General features: G+C 39.2%; 1 pseudogene; it reads left to right on the top strand.

Annotated features, from left to right (window-relative positions):
- The first annotated feature begins 13,100 nt into the window (after positions 1-13,100).
- LOC115928157 lies at positions 13,101-17,737 on the top strand (annotated as a pseudogene).
- The last annotated feature ends 228 nt before the right edge of the window (positions 17,738-17,965 follow it).

The following is a 17,965-nucleotide window of genomic DNA, read 5'->3' on the forward strand; positions in this document are numbered from 1 at the left end:
GAGAAAACAATAGGTTCGTGGTCACAAGCTAGTGTGTGATAGAAATACCCTTTTTTCATGTTAGTTATGTATAGAATCAATACGTAGACATTATTTTGAGTATGGATGGATAATTTGAATGATTGGAAACAACTCGACCTAGGAAGAAGAAAGCCGGGAAAATCACTATAATCTAAAACCATTTTTGTTCACATTTTTTAGATTAAAAAAGTAAAGAACTATCAACGGGACTTGTTTTAAAGACTACGTAATGGTCAGGGTCTCATTACTTATCGGACTTTTTCAACTTTGGTCAATTAATCTACCACAAAAAAGAGAGGAAAATGCTCCAGTAAAGGAAGCCGCAAATTCAGATTATCAAAAGGCACTATCTCCATATTTCCAATTTTATGAAATCAGGGGGGGGGGGTGTCATCTGTCAAACCAGTGGGTTCATTGAGACAAGCTCCCCCCCCCCAATAGGTATCATCCTTATGCTGCTTATGCTTCCGATAAATGTATTACCCCCCCCCCCCCCAAAAAAAAAAAAAAAAAAACAAAAACACCCCCTCCACACATTGTCATGAGGAATGATACACTTTAATATGGAGACCGTGTTCATTATGATAGTGCTACCAGTATTTTAATAAAATCTTACAAAAAAGGATGTTATTCAGCGAAATTTTCCGACGTACTTGCAGACTCCAGACAACGACACTCATCACGACCACGGTTTATCCGATCAGCTGAAAAAATAATCATGTAACCATAGTAACAAGTGATAATAGAATCATACAACAAATTTTTATCATCATAATTATTAAAGGATTTTCAATTGACAGGAATGTTGAAGTTTTTTTCCTTCTGATTTCGTGCTGTAAAATGTTGTACCTCCCTCGCCTTCACATTCTTTTCTTCGTCATTGGCACGTCATCCCTGAGCTCAAATACCTGACAAAAAGCACTAGAGCTCCTTATGCAACCAAAACAATTTCAAGTGTCCCCAAACCTTGGCAGAGCTGAAAATCATAAACAATTGCCTTATAATGACCGGGAATACATAATCTCGTAACAATCAGTGGAGTAAATTAGCGAACAAACACACAAATATTGACTCGGGAGTTTTTCTCGGTGGACTTTGCAATTTGGGTCACGCCGTTATGGCGTTATGATGAGGACAGGGTGGTTTCGTGTTGTCGTTTTCTTTTTGATTGCATTTCTTTCCTAGGGCCGGCGAATTAATTAAATTTTGACAGGGTAAACTAAACACTTGAGAAAGAGAAACCCCCAGCAGATGGCATGTACTAGCTCATGTACCATTGGTAGCTGAGATCGTGTGTATAAAGACGTCCCTGGTTTTATGTCCATTGAGGGAGAATGACTTTTACACATGGAACTAAATTTGATAATATTTTTTAAATTTTTGTATACAGATGGTTTAATCATCGACCTAATGTGGATAATAAAAGTCAACACTTCTCTTAATTTGAATGAAAACAAAAGGAGAGCATAACCATAAACTTTAGCCTTTTAAATGTGTCTATCCTTCTTCTTCTTCTCTCCAACTTCATCTCTATTCATTAATGTCCCATTTATCAAAATGTTTAATGCTTTTTAATAATCTTTCAATTCATCTCTTTTCCAGCCCCCCTCCCCCACTCTTTGCTCAGTTAAGCTGACAACCAAACATGCGATGTTATTTTAAAATGTATTTGTTTATTATTTATTGCAATGAATCTTATGATGTGTTTTCTTGTAAATTCTCTTTATTGCGCTTCTTCTTTATTCTTCAGATACCTTCTATTTTTCCAGACCTTCTCTAATGGTTACTTCTTCTCCTTTTTTTCACGTTTTTTATGTAATATTCTTTTTACTTTCTATCATCCAGTCATATATAATTATCCTCTCCCGTTTCTCTACTTTCATCTACATTACGATCATCATCATAATACTTTCGAACAACTATAATGACTTATTAGTACGGAATCTACATGAACTTCGTAATCATGTCCTTGAACTGTTGAACATAGCATCAAACTGATTCACACGCTCTTATAGTCCAGTTTGGTTAAGATGTGACGAATTGTTGACTCGCCTTTCCCACTTTGTTTGATATCGGGGAGGAACGTGTCAGGGCTTATAGAGTGTGTATATTCAGTCTTCACAGTTTACATGAGTTATGGAAACTCTTTTCTTAAATGTTTACGAAGCCTGACAGACAAGAAAATGTCTTGATTTTGTTTAAATGCATAATAGAAATTGAGAACGTATTTAACAATGAGTATAGGAAAACATGAAATGGTACCTAAAAGATAGGGTATAGGGCCTTATACAGAGACACACAATGCATCTATCAGTGGTTGATGGACTATTATTTTGGGGGGTAAGGGTCAACAAGTGAACAAATTTAGATATTTGATAAGAATAATAATCATAATAACGATAAAGCAATTATAATAATACTGATGACGATGATGACGACGATGATGAGAGTGATGATGACAATGATGAGAGTGATTATAAAACGGTTTCCTCATTCTACTCTATCAAGTTCAACTTTATAATTTTATCCTTTCCATCTCTATCATTAATGCTCACCGCTTCAATTTGTATTTACATCATCTTACATGGTTTGCCTGTCAAGATATGTTAATTCTATTTTCATAAGACTCGCACTGCTCATTTTATTTGTACCAGCAAAAATGTCTTATATTTCTAAGAATGGCCTTTTAAATCACCATACCAAGCCTATGATATTACACCAGGTTGACTTACTCTCGTAACCCCGTATATAAGACCAAGGAGATAGTTCCTTGGCTTGGGAAGACTAAAAGGGAAGAGGAGTCTGAGATCTAGAGAAAAATCCATGTCTCAATATTTGGTCTGATTCGTAGTTCTATTATGAGGGTGCACTGTACAAACCAATAAGCATACAATGACAGAACGTGTATGTGGCTTAGGGCGGTGTGTATACCTCGAGTAAACGTTCCTTTTTCGAAAATTAGAAGAAATGAAGAGAGAGAGAGAGAGAGAGAGAGAGAGAGAGAGAGAGAGAGAGAGAGAGAGAGATGAGTGTGTGTGTGTGTGTGTGTATGTGTGCATTTCAGGTTACAAAGGTATATTGTTGAGAGTGATGAAATGCTGTGGTCGAGAAATAGAGGATTATTTGTCTAATATTTATATATCAGAAGATTTGAATTGAATAGGGTATCAGAAGGTTTGAACTAAATATGAACACAATTATACATGTAGAGGGTGCTTTGTCTCAGCATACATTCATTGACAATTATCTGGATATCAATTTTCATTTTTATCATGATGCTTCTTTAAAACATCTTCATAATTTCCCCCATTTTGGGCAAAATAACTCACAAAACGCGTATAAACTGTTGAAAGCACACACTGCAAGTGATAGAACATTGAGGAACCATCCTGGTCCAGACCAACATACATAACTCGAAGCCAGTGTGTACGTTCTTCAGATACCATTGGCCATCGGTCGGTGTCCTTAGTGACCACGCCCCGTTACCTCGTACCCCTCCACCAGACCCACAATCATAGAGGAAAACAACATATTTGCTTTGGAATATAAAGAAAACTTTTATTCTCTCTCTCAAAAGTTTTGCCGTTCCTCGGTTGTTCTTTTATCCTCTTTGCTTACTCAGTCCCTAATCTGGGCCAGGAGCGAGGAGATTACGATTCAAACTTCTTCCGGTCGAGGAGAGGCTGTTCAAGAGGGCTGCTGGGGAAGGAAGAACATTTTAAGAGGAAAGGACCCCCCCCCCCCACCCCCACACCACCCCCCCCCCCCCAACAAAAAAAAGTAGGGCCTATCATCTTTGAATGTGTTCCGCAAATAGGAAAAAGCAAAATCCACTATTGCATGCACTGGAAACATGCACTTTCAGTATTGTATTATTATTATTATTATTATTACCATCATATCTGCACTTTAGTTGCTGTCGACCAGCATGTTTCACTACCATAGCTTAGATGCTATAAAGATTACATAACTTACATGATAGTATACTGCTTTACATTATCATGTGTCATAATAAAAATAATGATACGTTTCTTTGTAAACAACCTTGAATGTGAAAATACGTTTATTGCATTTGACGGGTTGGTTAAATTTGGTAAAAAAACATCAAGAAATATTGACCGTTTTGACATTCTTTGAAACAAATATCAATGAATCAAATCATATAACATTAAAGAATTGAATGCATTGATTGATAACCCTTTCAGCATGTTATTTTCTTCTTCTTCTTCTTCTTCTTCTTCTTCTTCTTCTTCTTCTTCTTCCTGTGACCTACATTGTTCTCCACCTTCGGAATTACCAAACTGTCATCAGGAATGGGTACCAGTAACTGTATGGAGGAGACAATATATTATATAGGTCATATGGCAGACAAATAAAAACAAAATAAACTAATTTAGCCTTTAATCCCCAACCCAATCATTTGCCAACCGACGAAATAGAGCTCAGTAAATTGAGCTTTTCGTGGAATCAGTGCAATATAATTATACATGTGTATGTAAGTGGCGTGTATAATACCGTTAGCATGGTTAGCAACTTGTCTTCAAACTAATATCTTTCCAAAGAGTTATTAACGTTATCTCCTTTAATGTCCATCGTACTTTCTATAGCAATCAGTTTATTGTCATTTTCTTACATTTATCGAAAATAACTTGAAATCCTAATGGAGTTCCCCTTTTGATCATGATTATAATTTTCTCAGAGAGACTATATAGCAAAGATAGATACCATAAATGTAATCCTATGTGTAGTACCTATCTGCCTATAGCATCGTCTGTAGTTAGTTGCCTGTCTCTTGTTACACATTGCCTAGCTTCACGGGTCACGTGACGATTGATTGAGATGAGGTATACCTGACATGTTCCATACCTAGTCCTCAACACAGCTACTCACAATATGAAGAATGGTTAAAGTTACGCTACCTATCTTTTGTTTTGGTTAATTCAGTTGACCTTTATTTCATTCTATTTTATTTCAGCAAGGATATGTCTGTTGAAGAGAAAAAAATGGGATTGCACATAGGCAACTTTTCTGAAATACAGAGGTTTCCGATACGTTGGACCCTGACCAAAACGAGTTTCTATTTAAAGTCTGTGAAAAACAAATATTTAAAGAGCAAAAGAAGATTTATATTTAGAATACGCGTTGAAAACTCCGATCGTATCGTTTGACATTTGACTTTGGTTTAAATTTTGCTGAATTAGTGAATTGATTTGATTTTGGAAAATATGTTTTAATTTCATTATGGGTTTTATGGGCTTATATAGGAATAACATTACTCTTAGATTGCACAGTATCATCTTGGCCTAAATATTTTCCAAGGAAATCAATAATACTGTGACCACCGAAGAAATATTGCTTAAAGGGAAAGTCCACCCCAAAATAAGTTTGTTTCGATAGAGGCAGAATAATAAGAAAATCAGGTGAGTGAAAGTTTGAGCAAATTCTGAATGAAAATAAGAAAGTTCTGAATTATTGAAGTTGTGATCAATCAAATACAAATTGGCAACTCTGTGACGTATTATACGAGCTCTCCTTCATTTGCTTTGTGCATAATATTCCATAAAACCATGTTTTCTTCGTTATTGATGACGGAATATATATTAGTTCCTTGCAGGGGGAGTATAGAAACATATTTGCAATTATTATATTTAGGGTGCATGTATGGTTGAAATTTTTCTTGAGGGAAAATGAAAATTTTAGATTTGTTTAGTACTAAGCAAATGGAAGTTGAGCTCGCATTTTACGTCATAGAGTTGCCAATTTGTGTTTGATTGATCACAACTTAAAAAATCCTAACTTCCTTATTTTTAATCGGAATTTGCTCAAACTTTCACTGACTTGTTTCTCTCATTTTTCTACTCCTATTAAAACTAACTTAATTTCAGGGTGGACTTTCCCTTTAACGTATACCAGTTTCAACTCAGTATATCAAAAGTTGAATTGTTCCTTTAAACTTGAACGGATTTGTTTCATCAAGTCTAATTGAGACATAACACTATACGCGTGAAGATGGCATACCCGGCATAGGTTTCATGACATCTAGCAATATAATGTTACATACATCATTTCATGCATCAATGACTCACGTAGGATGACACCTCTCTTGATATAAGATGAGAGATAGAGAGAGAAGGGGATAGATAGAGAGGGCGAGAGAGAGAGAGAGAGAGAGAGAGAGAGAGAGAGAGAGAGAGAGAGAGAGAGAGAGAGAGAGAGAAGGAGAACAAAAAGAGAGGTAAACAGACAGAAAGAAAGAGATATTGAGAGACCGAGAATAGGCATGACAGGAGAAAGACATGACAGAGATGGAAATATAGTCTATATACATGATATACGGATATTCTGATCAATTCCATGTATTATGTATTTTCATTAAGACGGGGGAGGGGATGGCTTCTTTAGCTGCGATTTTTTCTTCTTATTATAGAGGATCTTTAGAGCACTTTGGTGTTCCCGGTGTCGTTTCGACATATCTATGCTAAGGGTTGTAAAAAGGTGAATACATATAAATTTAACTCTAAAATGTTGCGCTCCTGGCCTGTATTTGGAAGAAAGATGAGAGTGCCTAAATCCTTTGCTGTAGATCACTTTGATGTAAATGTTTCTGACTTGTATTTTGAGTCGTCCTATATGTGTGTAGATAAGTCACATTTAACAAGGCGTGACATGGCACGCACCATCATACCAACATCTAAAAATTAACTCTGAACATGGATGAACATGGATGAATAAATGCCCCTCAGTATAAATCCACTCAGCCCACGCGGTTTATGCATCGAAAGGTGATGTTTTAGCAGATGCCCTCCCCAAATCTTGATCTCTGAATGTTTCTTCGATTCTAGGACAAGTCCCCTATTTACACCCCTCCCTCCCCCTCCTCCTGATAATCACCTTTGCCGTTACACGCCTAACCCTACATCTCCAATCTTCTCTGAAGACTCAACACGCGTCCTGGTGGGCAAGTTTTGTCCGCTCTCCAGGGTGAAAGTTGTCTGAGGAGTTGTGCAGGAGTCTAGGGTACCACCGACAGAACTTGTACTAGTGTCTATACAGCCCCTACTCTTTGCGATCTTGAACACGATGTTATTTATTGTACCGTATGGAGCGATCCTATGAGGCCAGGGCGTCCCCAGATTTTTTTGGTAGGGGATGGGGTTATGGGACCAGTGTCTGCAACTCTGTAGAAAGATTTTACATCTAGCATTATTTTCTATCAAGTAAAGAACGTTGATGGGTCCAGTTATGCCGATAAAAAAATTTGATCGTCAGACTATTCGAAAATTACCAAAGAAGGAGTGCGTTTGTTTTTCCAGGAAAGTTTGAAATAATACTATTTCCAGCTTGCCGACACATTTCCAGATATGCCAAAAGAAAAATTAACGGGATAATAACTCTCCATTTCTTATCCCCTTCTTTCCTCTCCTCTCCACCCTCTCTTTTTTTCTCTCCCCACCATCTCTCTCCCTCTCCCCCTTCTCTCTCTCTCTCTCTCTCTCTCTCTCTCTCCATCTCACTCTCCCCCTCTCTCTCCTTCTCCCTCTCCCACCCTCTCTTTCTTTCTCTCCCATCCCCTCTCTCTCTCTCTCCCACCCTCTCTCTCTCTCTCTCTCTCTCCCCCCTCTCTCTCTCCCTTTCTCTCTCTTTCTCCCTCTCTCCCTCCCTCTCTCTCTCTCTCCCTCTCTCTCCCTCTCTCTCTCTCTTTCTCCCTCTCCCTCTCTCTTTCCCTCTCTCTCTCTCTCTCTCTCTCTCTCTCTCTCTCTCTAACGACGCCCCAGCCTGCACCCACGTTGAACTTGAGAATCCTTGAGAAGCAGAACCTCCCGCCTAGGGATTCTGGGAAGCAATCCTTTCATTATGAGCGGGATCATGACGTCACTATCCAGCTCAGGTCCTCAGAAAGACAGGCCTTCAAACTCAAAGTTATTCCTGGAATGAAAATGACGGATAAACCGCTCTGTCTGGTGCTATTCACCGTGTCTAAACGGTTAGTCTTCAAAATAATTCACAATCATAATTATACGATGGACCGCGGTTATATTCAGTGGCAAAGAGCCGATTGGAGGCGGGGGGGGGGGGGGGGGGGGGGAGGTAGCCCAAACGAATGGCAATATTTATGATGAAGAGATGATGGTGAGGATGATGATGATGATGATGATGATGATGATGATGATGTTGATGGCTTTAACGACAGTAAAAGCCTCTGCTAGGCGCTCAATTTCTTTAGAATTAATCTATATTAAGTACTTTTCAAAAATACAATATTTTCTACCATGGACCCATGATAAGCGGGTAACACCCCTCCCCCACCCCGTGACTGGTTGTACTGACCTCAGCATTAGGTGACACGATGATATCGTCAATTTCTTCCCATTTTCTACTTTGTATACAATTGTATTTTTGTAAATCAAATCTCTCCTTTTTAAAGAGTATACAGAGTTCAATTAAATGTATGATATAGTCATGGATGGTAAAACATAGTAAATAATCTTTCTATGGTTTCATAATCAGATATATAGAATAATAAAGGAAAGGTCTTTCAAGTTCATTAGGCACGGTACCGGTGTCACTCATCTGTTGCGACTCGAGTGCAATGAACTAATGGTCTTTTTCCTTTTAATTAAGCAATCTGTACTTTTGAAATTTCCCACAAAAATTATTATTCGAATAACAGTTTTTTAGTAAACAATTCAATGATTCTATTACTTATTCAACCTTTCTCTTGCATTATTTAACATGTTTAGCTTATTCGGTAACTTCTATTTTATCTGCATTATTTGTAACCTTTGCATCCAGATTAATTTTAATGATTTCAATTACCCAATGTTACATACATATATGCATATTGATATTTATATAGCGCCTTTATACACATGCTCAAAGTTTGTATCTTGATTAGGCCTACATTAATTTAGCTCGAATGTTACACGACAAGAAATTCCACACGCGACAATTCAATAAAACATGATAAATCACTCAAATACAATAAACGGGATCGAAAACACATGTTAAACATCAACCAAAGGCAATTTGAAAGGTGCACCGCATTTAAAAACAATTGCGAACATTACCATAATCGTAATGAAATTTGACATGATCCGGACGTGATTTTTTATAGGCAATACAACTTGATATTTGAAATTTCCCTTCAGTTGATTTCTTGAAAATACTGGTGACAAAAACTGACAGTTTCTCTTGACTTTCTCTTATCCTAAAGGGTGTATCTCAGCGGCAAATGCTTACGAACGTTACGAACTTTTCTGACGAATGTCGCGAAAATCAGGGTTCGCCTTTGCGACTCAGAAAGCGATGTTTAGCGACAATGAGCGACATTTTAGCGAATGTTGCGAAATTGTTAGCAATAGGCAATTGGCGACTATTAGCGACTGTAAGCAAATGTTAGCGACAGTTTTTGCGAAGATTAGCAAGTATTTACCAATCCTTTGCCACTATTTGTGAATGTTTGGGATCTTTTGCTAACTCCTGGTACCCAATGGGTCGATTTTATATGGGAACCATAATGTTAACGTGGTCGCTAACATTAGCGAATCAAAAAGAACTATAGCGACACCGTCTTACAACCGTTTGCAAAGACTTACTACTATTTTGCAAACGCTTACGACTGTTTTGCGAACGCTTGCAACTGTTTGCGAACGTTCTTACAACCTTTTACGAACCCTGGTGAATCTCCAAATTCAGCGAGATTACCCCTTGGCTATTGATACGTGACACATGACAATCAATATATTTTTGACATGAAAAGCAACATTTTTTAGTCACCTCTTCAAATACTTAAAACGAGTTGTGAAAACCACGAAATGATCTTACCGTCTCTTGACGTACCAAGTAACCTTTCCATAGTGCCCTAATAATCTTTGAGCTGAGGGGTCCCCCCCCCCCTCTGCAATTTTCTGGTGATGCCATTGTGGGGGAACCGCAATGAACATGACGAAGGTCACAGATGATATAGGAATAAAGCATACTGTCCATAACAATTCCGTTTTGTGCTGTACGTTTATGAAGAGTGATAACTAACACAAATCTGTCATCAAATGAAATAAATATCTCTGCCCCCTCCCCCATTTCTCGATTTCCATTGTTATCTGTCAAACTACTATATTTCTTTGTAACCAACATCGATAACCACAAGTGATTTTCCAAATCATAAAATATGGAATTACTATTTAATGCATACTTTTATATTCCAATTCCAATTTCTACCTAACAAGTCGTCAAACGACACTATTTTCGTCTCTATGTAGTCCCATCTTGATTTTGTCTGATCATAATTTGGTCTAATGACCACTCAGACTACGTCTACTGCCCCTTATTGTTTTCGTTTGATAATAATTGTAATTCATTGTAATTCAAGAGACAAAAAAAACAAAGCTACATTTTGATGATCATCACAAGATTCGAGGTTTTCCTATCCATTTGAAAAAAGGAAAATAAATAATAGAATTAGAGATTCTTCGGTCCTGAACGCAAAATGATTTTCACAATGCGCTCTGTTTGTAGGTTTTAATTCATTTTCTGTTCTTTGAGAACAAGTTGAACATTTTGACAGATATTTTTTTAAAGTAAAGGTACTCGTGACCCTTAACCTGCCCTACTTAAACTTTGACATCATGTGACACAATAATACGACTATGGGGTTTGCCTTTCATGCCTCAGGTTAACGGATCTAAATATGGACGTGGCACGATGGTATGGAGGGCAAAGACCAGATGAACGAACTATGGAAGAGAGAGTGAGTGTGTGAGAGAGAGAGAGAGAGAAAGAGAGAGTGGAAGAGAGAGGGGTGAAGATAGAAACAGAGAGACATGGGATCTGAAAAGGAGAAAGAGGGTGAGTGAAGAGAGTGGGAGCACTGGGAGGGAAAAGGGGAAGAAAGGGACAGAAAGGAGAGAGATTGAGAGAGAGAGAGAGAGAGAGAGAGAGAGAGAGAGAGAGAGAGAGACGAGAGAGAGAGAGACGAGAGAAAGAAATAAAGCAAATAAAGGGTTTCGGGCGATGCAGCGAAAGTAAGTGAGGTGCATGAACTCTGAAAAACTTGCTAAGCCCCCCACCCCCCCCCCCCCCCCCCCTCCTCGCCCATCGGCAATAATTCCATTCATAGCTTATCCCCATTTCATCCCCTACATCATACAACTAATATAAACTGGAAACAATAACATGTCGACCTATAGCCATTGTTTGACCCACAATGCTTTCCATGGGCACAAATTATTGCTGCCGAATAATTCGTCACGGTTTGGGGATTAAGAGTTCCCAATTTTCCACGCCTTCCTTATTTCAGGAATGACATATTATATGCAATCATGCTTTTTTCAATCTTTTATGTTTTGCAAACAAGCCGTGACTGCAAAACCACGAACAAACTTCCGCAAGAAAATACGAATTAAAAAACAACAGAGATCTTGATGAAATGAACTGAGTACAGTAATATACTGCTTTGTCATACTATGATTTGAAGGGGAAAGAAAGAAAATAGTTGCAAGGGCAAGAGGTAATCATCGTAAGCTGAAAACATCATTATAGCAGAATAATTTTTATCTTACCTTTGTTTAATTTATTCAAAGGAAGATGTAAGGATTTTTGGCAAGGACCATGAAAATGATCCAAAAGAGAAGTTTAGACCAGGAATTGTAAAGACAAGTGAGCATTTAATTGTTGTATACAGTAAATATCAAGTGCTATGAAGGATTAACTTTGTTGTTTTTAGTATTTCGTCTGTTCACCCCCCCCCCCCCCCCGTGTTGCCCCTAACGAATTCTTGTCAGTTTTTGTTGCTACGTTTGCACCAATCGGATTTTTTTTATTATTATGAGAGTGATCCCATTCTTCGAATTTCAATCACAAAAGTTTGCATCAAATTAAGTGAGGCCTATTTATAATAACGTATCATTAAAATGAGTGCTCGACTGGGATCAAAAGCAAAATTAACGTGTAAGTTATCCATTACATTTATCTTTTGTTCTAAGCCTGTCCTTCATGCCCCCCCCCCCCCATTTGTTATTTGCATTCCATGAAAGGCTGCTAAATAATTCACTTGCTCCTTTTCTCACTTAATCACATTGATTAGTTTCGATTGTGCTTTCTGGATTAAAAAAGGTAATTTTCGATTTTTCTATTTAGCTGCTCATTTTCAGTTTTGTCTTTTTCGGTCACAGTGAGTTGCATCTTCTGTCACGGGTATCGGAGCACTTCGGAAAGTGATTAGTCTGTGTTTACAGACCTTAAAAGCTATTTTGGTTAGACTGGGGGATTTAATCTGGTTTGAAACTTTGAATGGTTGAAAAAATTCTACTCTGGTCCTTTATGAATATTTTCATAGTTTGTTTTTACTATTCATACGATTCTTAAATCACATCATCACTTTGTATGGCAATTTATGTAGTTTCTCTCGTTTTATCTTTTCCATAGAACTTACTAATGTCTGAACGGACAAAGAATACGAGTACTGGGGACCGAAGGGTAAGCGCTTTGACCAATCACAACGCGTTCCTAGGAAGTGCCAATCACGGATTAGTCGGTCAGTGTATGGTGGGCGGAGCTTCACGCACTAGCAAAACAATGAGTAGCGGTCGTCTGCTAGCCATAACGTGCGGCATTTGATGCGATTTGACGCCGCTACAGAAGGGAAAGCCAGATAGATGTAGAAAGGCACTTTACTACGAAATTACCTCTATTGTGAAGCAGACTTTTGTGGCAAGACCGTAGTAATTTGCTGGATGGTTTCTAAACGAGCCTCCCCTTGATGTACACTTGGGAGAGAGAGAGAGGTAGACATTTAGTTATTACTCGAGGAGAATTATTAGAGAAACTGCAAGAGGCAATTTGTGATTCTGTATTCCCAGCGCACTTTGGCTGAAACAATTTTTGCTGTGCTGTGGCATTCCAAAAAGGTGCCTATCCTTGAGATTTATCCAGACGGACCGATGCCCGTGTGTGTCGAACCAACAAAGGTGGAGAAGGAGAAAAGAGAGGGGATTTACTTGATTCGTGATATGCACCACATGTTGTGTCAATATTCCTTGATTACACTCGAGAATCTCTGGCGACAAGATTATGCTAAAAGTGCAAGAGCAAATGTTGTCTTCCTTGCTCTTGTTTCTGCTCGCCTCTAATAACATTATCACACACACTTCAGCCTTGTGTGTGCATGCGGACAGACCTGCCTTCTGTTTACGCTCTAATGAGAAGTACCGGATTATTAATAAAGCATAGCAGGTTCTCTTTACGTGTTATAGATGGATTAATAATAACTTCTGGTGGCTGAAAGCTAACACAACTTTATCGCTTATCGTTCGGTCTGTTGATACTCTGCTTTTGCGAATGTGTTTTGAGGACAAAAGCGACTTGGTCTGAGGGTTTTAGCAAGGATCAAAGGTCTACACGTGTAAGCATTGTGTCCTCTTTTACCTCTGGCATAAGCCTAGCACCGATTACCGTTCCTTGAACATCTGTGGTTGGCAGACCAACTCCTCTCCTCATCTCCTAGATGATCAGAATATAAACCTTGTGATTAGATCCGTAAATTGATTTTGCCGTGTGCTTTACAGCGACTTACACAAGTTCACGGTGGATCTTTATAAGCGTAAAATGTGTGATTGGAGGGCACAATAGCGGGAAAGACGCTGTGATTATCGGGGGATTGTGAGCGGGAGCCCAGCTTCACTCAACGCAGGACTAGCCGTATGGAAACCCAGTAGGATTACCATCGGAATATAGTGTTTTTTGTGCACGAGTTCACCTCATCTCTGGTGTCACCTGTCTGTCCAGACTGAGCATAGCCTAAATCCTAGCAGCAATGTGGAGTTAATTACATGATGTAGCCTTCATGAGCCGCGCCTCTCTGCCGCAGCTGAAACCATAAGGGGAGAAGAAAAACACCGACCAAGAAGAAGAGAGAGAATTCTGCTCCAGGGTGACGTTTTTCTCTCTCTCTCTCATATCTACCTCTCCTAAGAAAAACTTCAGGGATTTATTCGACTTTCATGTGTCGCGAACTCTCATGCTGACGATAAGGTTGGATGTCTATGATACCGAGCTACATTCATTCGTGAGAATCTTTCTTACCCCACCTTTTACTTCATCACCAGTTTAGAAAGTGGAAGGGGTTCATTTTGGGTTTGGTTAGTGATCTAATAGGAAGATAAACATCTATCGCCATCATGGGGAGAACAGAAATGAAAGACATGCAATGTGCTTCAGGAGGTCAGTGTGAGGGTCACAAACATTGTTTCAATCAACATCCGAAATGTTGGAGGAACAGTAAAATCCATGGAGGCGCATTATTACACACATGTGTGATGATGTTGATGGTGGTGATGGCTGTGCTACCAACCAGTGGTTTAGCCCAACCAATCCCAGATGTAGACTTTGATGAGTTTGACCCTCAAACTGTTATGTGTGAACCGATCACAATCAAACTCTGCCAGGGAGTGGGTTACAACATGACGCGGATGCCTAACCTTGTTGGTCATGAACTCCAGCAAGATGCCGAACTTCAACTCCAAACTTTTACCCCTCTCATCCAATATGGATGCTCTCCTTTCCTTCGTTTCTTTCTGTGTTCAGTCTACGCGCCGTATTGCACCGATAAAATTGACGTTCCGATAAGCGTCTGTCGACCTCTGTGTGAACGCGTCCGAGCGAGTTGCAATCCTGTTTTGAGCAAGTTTGGCTTCAAGTGGGCTGAAGCCTTGAATTGTTCACAGTTTCTTGAGCGAAGTGATGGCAATGATATTTGTATGGGACCGCCTCCAGGTGAGGGTGACGTGAACGGCATCGGTAACCCTGATGGCGACATCGTGACCGCGATAGTGCCGCAGGAGCCAGGTGAACCTGATTGTCAACATCACCGTGAACCTCAGAAGTGGCATTATGTCAAACGTTACGAAAAATGCGCGTTACGTTGTGACGCGGACTTCCTCTTCAGTCAAAGCGAGAAACAGTTTACAGAAATATGGATGGCCATCTGGGCTGGATTGTGTTTTTTGACCACCGCCATGACCGTACTGACCTTTGCCATCGACACAGTGCGTTTCAGGTACCCAGAACGACCCATCATATTTCTGTCAATTTGTTACAATATTTTCAGCATCGCATACATCGTCCGGTTGATCGCTGGTCGTCCCGTCATCGCATGTGACGACGACGGCATTGCTTCGTTCTTGATCCAGGAGGGGTTGGAGAACACTGGGTGCGCTGTAACGTTCCTCATCCTCTACTTCTTCGGTATGGCAAGCTCTATCTGGTGGGTAATCCTAGCATTCACCTGGTTTCTAGCTGCAGGACTCAAGTGGGGTCACGAGGCTATTCAAATGAACAGCAGCTACTTCCACGTCGCTGCATGGGGCATCCCCTTCGTCAAAACCGTCATCATCCTCGTCATGCGCGTCGTCGATGCCGACGAACTCACCGGCATGTGTTTTGTTGGGAATTCAAGCCTGGAGGCACTTACTGGGTTCGTCATCGCGCCCTTGTTCACCTACCTCGCCGTGGGTACTCTCTTCCTTCTCGGGGGATTCATTTCTTTGTTCAAGATACGATCCGTCATGAAAAACGACGGCACCAAGACTGATAAGCTAGAGCGTCTCATGGTTAAAATAGGACTATTCTCCGTGCTCTATACTGTTCCTGCGACTATCGTAGTAGCATGCTTCTTTTATGAACATTCGAATCGGATTGTGTGGATGGATGGTGAGGCAACACCAAACATTGAGGTGTTTATGCTTAAAATATTCATGTCGCTCGTAGTTGGTATAACAAGCGGAATGTGGATAATGTCGGCAAAGACGATGCGATCGTGGAGGCGATTCTTAGAACGAATGGCACCTGCTTTACTTTGTTGTGCGCCGCTGGGTGACGAGAAGAACGGACGTGACAGAAACGGTGACGAAACAGCGGTATAATCCAAGCTCATGATGGTAGTCGTGCCGATTTCGAACACAAGTCAAAAGGGGACGTTTTTCTAATTTCATTCTCGATATGTATAACATTTCTGTGAACATGTACATGTATACCAAGAACACGCGACTTCATACTTATACCAGTAACAAAACCAAAAGTATAGACCCTCCAAATGTTAAAGGTGTATATTTAAAAAACTGTCAACTCACTCCAAAGATGTCATAATGAATTCTAAATACTTCAAGTAAGAGATAGATGAATACAATCAGGAAGAAGAATTTTCCATGTCATTGATTCTAGTCTACATTGTATGTCATCGACTCATTGGAGTGAATGAACGTAACTTTTTATTGTGATTGATATGAATGTCATTGTTATGGTCCCTATTCGTTCCCTTATCATTTCCAATGTATTGTAACCTTGCTTCCAAACTAATGTCAAACCATTGTTGGAAACTTGACTGACAAAGGTGAATCCCATGTGACATGGGAGCATCGGCAGACTGTGTAAGGTTTTTGTCTGAGTCAGTTCAAAGACGATAGTTGTGTTAGAGAAATATTTCTACGAGTACTGCATATATTATATTGTAAGATAATGAAGTATGTGACTGAATTTGTCTTCCTTTGATGTTTATTTATTCATTGACAACATAGATGCTGAAAGCCATGTTAATCTGCTCAAAACTGTTGATCTTTTCTTGTTTCAAAAGAAAAACGGAAATGCTATAATATAGATCGTAATCGAAGTTAATCAGTAATAGCAAGGCGCTGCAAGTAGATGGTTAGGCCTATAACTTAGTCATACCGCGAACCGACTTCACATTGACTTCAAACCGACCCATTTTCAACATTTGGAATAGTGTAATTATTGTTCGTTCGATCTGTTGTCGGTTTGAGGTCGGTCTCGTGTGTGACTGCGGTACGAAGATAGAGTTTTGGCGCGATCATGTCTCGGCAGTCTCGTACAAAAAGAATCTGACGTTGTTCTAGCCGACCTCATGTAAAATTAAGGAGTTGTAGAAGATGTTTATGCAATGTTTATGGTAATCACGTGGTTTAATTTAACATGTTTAAGTCAGACTTGAAATGACCAAGGAGTTATAAATTGTAGGACTAAAAGGCTTAGATTCGACGCATGAAAGTATTTTTGTTGCTCCTAAAAGTGTTGTGAAGAAGTAAGAGACAACTCTGTGACCTTGTTAATATAGAGAAGACGTTGTGATGGATGCATTCTCATTCTGACGATAAAATGCAGAATACGATGAGGGTTGATTGTCCTCGTGTGATGAAAGGAAATTAAAGCGATTTTACGAGTTGTGAATTGGTGCTATTTTGACGATCAAACGCTTTTAGAAAGTTTCCTTTGGGAACTTTTCATCATGAAAACACGGAGGAATGGACGGCTGCTCGGCTAGTCTTTGAATACAGACCTAATTAGAGAATGCCTTCCCAGACTTTATAGTTGTAGCTGTTGATTAGGGTGAAGGACAGGACTATGGAATCAAATAACCGAATACGTGTACACGTGGTGTTAATTAAACTGCTAAGATTCGTTTCATTTATATTTAGTTTGGTTTAATATACATTTTCCTCATCCGCTTTTCACGATCGCCATTCATACGAATAAATTAATTATTTTTTTATTTGTTATAGATCTTATTTTGATTGGAATGATTTATAAGGGTGTCCCTACGCCTTCCTTTATGTGGATTTGTTGCTAAAGTTTATTTTTCTCGATTAATGCTTTCCGACTGTTAAAACATGAATGTTCGAGAATGTGAAGGCAATCATTCATAACAAATGTGTTACTCAGTTTACGGCTTTGAACACTATTACCATGGAGCCCCCTAACCCTCTTTGTGTGGAGGGGCTTTCTACAGAATATTTCATTAATTTCTCGATTTCTAAAATTCTACGTGGTGCCCTATACCTGAACCTGAGTTATTAATTAATGAATATATTATTGCGATGACAACGGCCTGATTAATATTTAAGAGCAGTCGATATGAAAACTAACCTAGGTAGGTACT

The sequence above is a fragment of the Strongylocentrotus purpuratus genome, unplaced genomic scaffold (genome assembly GCF_000002235.5).
Source record: "Strongylocentrotus purpuratus isolate Spur 01 unplaced genomic scaffold, Spur_5.0 spur5_scaffold_21, whole genome shotgun sequence".
Classification (NCBI taxonomy): Eukaryota; Metazoa; Echinodermata; class Echinoidea; order Camarodonta; family Strongylocentrotidae; genus Strongylocentrotus; species Strongylocentrotus purpuratus.